This window comes from Mytilus galloprovincialis, chromosome 13, assembly GCF_965363235.1.
Source record: "Mytilus galloprovincialis chromosome 13, xbMytGall1.hap1.1, whole genome shotgun sequence".
NCBI classification, from domain to species: Eukaryota; Metazoa; Mollusca; class Bivalvia; order Mytilida; family Mytilidae; genus Mytilus; species Mytilus galloprovincialis.
In genome coordinates, this window is record NC_134850.1 from 35,039,373 (window position 1) to 35,045,372 (window position 6,000).

Below are 6,000 nucleotides of genomic sequence, written 5' to 3' on the forward strand. Positions count from 1 at the left end.
TGATCCAATCTTTTATTTTGATATTCTCAAAGCATTTTCTTAAGCTATCTTCTCGTCTTTTATTTTACAATTCATTCTATCACTTAGTTTAGCTTGTAATAAAAAAAATCATGTTTTCCTATGTATAATCCATACAAAATTTGTCATTTGGCAAAACCAGTAGCTCCAGAAAAATGCAAAAATGCGCGGTGATCTATCATTTTTATTATTATTTTTTAACCTTTATAAATATATACTACGTTTTGGCAAAGTATGAACAAATTCTATCTTCTTTTAATTTATACTCCCATACCACCTTAAACATTTTATGAAAAAAGTTTTCACACATATAGTTCAATAATAAATGTGTTCGATTATGGAAGTATTCGGCTGGGTTTGTACTCGTTTTTCTAGGGTTCTAAAATTTATTTTTATTTTTAACAGCAATATATAGGTAAATAATTGAAGTGACCAGTTTCGACAATGCTGTTCACCTTTTTTGTGTTCCAAGTTGTTTTATACATTTGGCAGTGTGAATGCGAAGTGTCTTGTCCGGATCTGTGTTCCTGTTCAACTAAAGAAACATCGTGTATCAGTAGAAATTTTACGTCAATTCCTAGTGGTATTTTCGAATACACCGAACGATTGTAAGTATATTTCTTGTCTTAAAAAGTCATTTTAAAGCGGATGTCAAATTGATTCAATATTTTACATTTAACTGACATTTGTTTGTCATTATTCAACAATCAGCATTCAACATTCGTTTTCAATATGTAATATTCGTTTTCAATATTGAACATTCAAAAATCTGTCATGTTCATTTTTGTTTTTGTTTTCGATTCATTGTTCGATGCTATATTCCCATGTGGCAAGTGTGCTTTTCATATATATATAAATAATTCAACATGCATAAATTGTCAACGGAACATGAATATTTATAACATTGTTTTTTTTTGTGTACCAAATTCTGCCATCCTGTCAATCTAGAACCGTGGAAAAAACAAATGTACATAGAAGAACATACAACACAAATAATTTTATCAAAAATGATATAGTTCAATTGCCTTTGTATTAGGAATATTTACAAAAAATAAGATAGTATCACAGGAAATAGGCAATTACTGGAAAAAAAGTTTAAAGTACTCTTTCTGTTGATCCGCTAATAACTATGCATTCATTTCCTTGGTTTTTGTGTTCAAACAGTTACGCTATTGACAGTGCCGGAAAAATGACTTTGTGTAATGCCCATGGTAGAAAAATTGCAACAAGAACAACATAAATATATATCATAAAAATTCTTAATGTTATTTAAACAAAAAGTAAAATCACAAAGATACTGAACTCCGAGAAAAAAACATGTTAATATCAAATCTAATAAACCAACTAACAACATGTTGATATCAATCCTAGACTATATTACAGTGTAATTGTAACCATTTATTGAATAAAGTCAAATCGAAAAAAATGACTCAAAAAACGCTCTAAAAAGTTCTCTTTGTACAGTACTAATATCAGAACAAAATATTATAAAAAAAAAACTGGAACTTACAATGAGTAAGTGTGTAATTTATACTTATAGGGTCCTAGAATCAAATAGCATCAAAGATATACAACAAGGTGTCTTATCTACATTACAAACATTGGAGCAATTGTAAGTATGCAATCATCATTTTTTGCGAAAGCGGACACACAGAGAGCAACTCTTTCTAAATTTCAAGCTGCTATAAAACATAATTTGTTTGAAAAGATACACATTTGTTTGTGTTACGGTAAGATCTTTATCGACTTATTGGCTCGTGAATTATACAATAAGTCAAGTCAATCTATTTTTGTTTCAAATTAATTTACTTTGATACAATGTGATATTCATTTGCTCGAGTCAAAGTCAACAAGCAACTTCTGACTAGAGTAACAACATATTGATTGAAGGATAGACAGTTCAATAGCCCCGAATAATACCAATACTAAGGCTTTTCTACAAAAGAGTATTAAAGTTAAGAATCAATCAATCATATTGCATTGTTGTGTTTCTTTGTTACATATGACGTGACCCTGTACTTATACATCCCGATATTTTGCTATGGTGATTTTTTGTATCCTTGTCTTTGATTTTTGATAAATCAAGGTTTTAATCCATTATTATGCTCCTAAGAAATTGTATTTACCAAGTCATAAAATTTTATATGAATATTTAGTTTGATGTGTTTGAGCTTTTGATTTTGCCTGTTGATTACGGGTTTCCTCGGAGTTCGGTATTTTTGTCATTTTACCTACATGTATTTCATTGCCATTTAATCTTCTGTAAAAATTGAATAGATTTAAGGTAATCCTAAGTTGAAATGTATCTTAGGTCAAATTGTGAAGAAAAATATAAAACTTCAATCTTTAAAAAATTCCTACAGTTGATTTCACTATAATATTTAGGAACACTATTTATTCCAATGTCAAAATTGAAGGAGAATCATTTATCTATATTGTTTGACATTTTGGTATTTGAACAATGCATAGCTATACTTACGTGAACACACATGTAGAAAAGTCAGTCACCAAAATCCACTCACTATATAATAAGTACATGTACATTAATAATATAAAAGTGGGACAAAAGATACCAGAGGAACAGTCAAACTCATAAATCGTAAAATAAACTAACAACGACATGACTAAAAATTAAAAAGACAAACAGACAAATGATAGTACATAAGAAACAACATAGAAAACCAAAGACTGAGCAACACTAACCTCACACAAAACTTTGGTTGACCTCAGGTGCTCCAGAAGGGTAAGCAGATCCTGCTTCACATGTGACCCCCGTTGTGTTGCCCATGTTATTAGAAACCTGTAAATAGTATAATTTAGTAATGTTATCTCTTTCACTTATTTGATATAGAAACAATATATATTTTTAGGATCTTAACCAAAAATGACATTGAAACAATAAGGAATGATACATTTAGTGATTTGGGTAAACTTTTAATCTTGTAAGTATATTTGTAGTTTGTATGTTACTGGTAAACTGAATCCCAATATCATTTGTTCTTATCAATTAAGCATAAATGTTTGTTTTTATACGAAAATTATTGTTTACGATGAATTTGAGTCTTGCCTCTTCGAATTGATGCTTTTGTTATCATTAACTACGTATTTGAAAATATAGAAATGAGGAAAAATTACGATTTCGTCAGGATTCAAAATAATAGAAATCCAGGAATAGCATACATTTTTTGTTTTTAAATATTCTTCTTCTTTATAAAAAAAACTTGACTTAAACTAATGCTGTTACATATGATGATACATAAGATTCAATATATCTTATAGATATTTGGACTCGAATAGAATAAGAGAATTGCCAGCACAAGCCTTTAGCTCTCTAACAAACCTAAGAATACTGTAAGTAATGCTTAAGAAATGGAATAAAACTCTAACTTCTCTAACTTTCTGAAAATCTTTGAAAAGGAAGGATAAACAGCATTAATGAAATCGATCGCACCACTATAACCCGTGTATTTCGATAATATTCCAATCTCAATAGTTACATTTAAATTAATTAAAAAACTTCATCAAGCCTCGCGCTTTTAATATTAAAACTTAACTGTATTGAGTGGAGAATTATCGTAACACACTTGTTGCCATGACGGAATCTATATTTTACCATCAATATGTTCTGAAAATCTACAATAATACATGTTTTTACTGCCAGAATATAAAACCTATGTCATCGTACAATATTTATGCCAAAACTCTACTTTTTACTAAACATGTTTGTTGCTGTTTAAATTTGATTGTTATACAAACTTAGCTACAAAACCTTTATGATATAAAGTACTTGCAGTAGATGCCATTACATCGTCAAACAATGATTGCTATGCTAAAATATTGTACAGTTTAATGCATTTGTAAATTGTGATGTACATAGTTTTTTTTTAAACTGTAATGCCTCTAGTTAGAGTAGATTAAGAAATTACATGTTTATCGAAAACAAAGCTTATTAGTTACTGACGCCTTCGTATTAAAGTGTAAATAATTTTCCTTTTTTGAAGACATTTAGCGGGAAACTTCATTAAAGCTATTAAAGACGAAGTGTTTTTTGGTTTGCATAATCTTAACAAACTGTAAGTATATTTTCATTTGTAATTAGTCTTTAGCTAATACAATTTTGTCAGTGAAATAGTTATTAACTCAATCTATTAAATGACGAGACAAAATTTAAAAAAAATGTAGTAAAACCAGTTGCAAGTATTTTGATTTATCATTTAACTGAATCAATTAGAAATAAAATATTTATTTAAGTTTGAATTTGCATAAACGTGTTTTTAAGCACTGTTTGTCTGCATCTATAACTTGTAGATTGGTGTTATTGTTCCCTTTAAATATGTATTTCTCTCGAAATTTGGTGATACAGGATAGAAATAGCCAATGTGAAAGTTCATTCAACATACGTTGTGTTATATATATATATCTAAATTGAAAACTACGTTCAAACCTATGATTGCGTTGGATAAAAACCGCAATTTTTATACGTTACTTGTAAAACAAATTTCGTTGTAGAAGGGTCTAAAAACAGCACAAACAACATTTTCCAAAAGACCAAAAAAGTAAAAAAGTATATTTAAACAAAACGCATTTGACTAACAGGTCGAACAACTGATGTTCCTTAACCCTGCTGACTGCCATTGGCGATTGCCAAATAAAATTGATCACAATATGTTACAAAATGGATCTTAATATAAATTTAATACTAAACAGAAAGAAAAAAAATTAACTTGTGGCCACGATGTTATGCCACAAACATACGTTGTCAATACTTTTTTAGTACACTAGATCCGGATATATATATATATATATATATATATATATATATATATATATATATAAGTACGTCTGAGTCAGTGACAACCCTACCACAGATGTATCCATCGGATCGATCATCAATGATGGTGATACATGGCTGTGTACATAATGTATATACAACTCGTCTAAACATCAACCCAACAATGTTAGATCTGTAAATTTGCATTCGCAAATTTTTGGTTCTTCCCTCGCCGGGACACCAAATCGCCTGCACCGTAGCGGTCCAGCTCGACCACACGACCACCTGGGCTTCATCTAAAATGAAGCTTTCGGTGGCCGGGTGTTACCTTTCCACGTTAGTTTTAATCTAGCGTCGTACTACAGTACATGATATATAAGGCATGAAGATGTTATTCTTACAGATCAGCCAAATCATCTATAGTAAAGGATCCTACAAATTAATGTAAGATACAGTCATATCATTATTTTCTGTGACTATCGACATTAATTTAACATCTCCATGACTTATATATCATGTACTGTAGTACGACGCTAGATTAAAAACTGACGTGGAAAGGTAACACCCGGCCACCGAAAGCTTCATTTTTTATGAAGCCCAGGTGGTAGTGTGGTCTAGCGGGACGGCTACAGTGCATGCGATTTGGTGTCACGATATCTCAGTAGCATGGGTTCGAATCCCGATGAGGGAAGAACAAAATATTTGCGAAAGCAAATTTACAGATCTAACATTGTTGGGTTGATGTCTATCCCAAATTCATGTATTTGGTTTTGATGTTATTTTCGTGGGATTTTGTCTGATGCTTGGTCCGTTTCTGTGTGTGTTAGTTACATTGTAGTGTTGTGTCGTTGTTCTCCTCTTATATTTATGCGTTTCCGTCAGTTTTAGTTTGTTACCCCGATTTTGTTTTTTGTCCATGGATTTATGAGTTTGAACAGCGGTATACTACTGTTGCCTATATTTAGACGAGTTGTATATAGATAATGTACACAGCCATGTATCACCATCATTGCTGGTGATCCAATGGATAAATCTGTTGTAGAGTTGTCACTGACTCAGACGTACTTATATATAAATATAATTATTTTCTGTGACTGTATCTTGCATTAATTTGTATGATCCTTTACTATAGATAATTGGGCTGATCTGTAACAATAACATCTCCATGCCTTATATATCATGTACTGTAGTACGACGATAGATTAAAACTG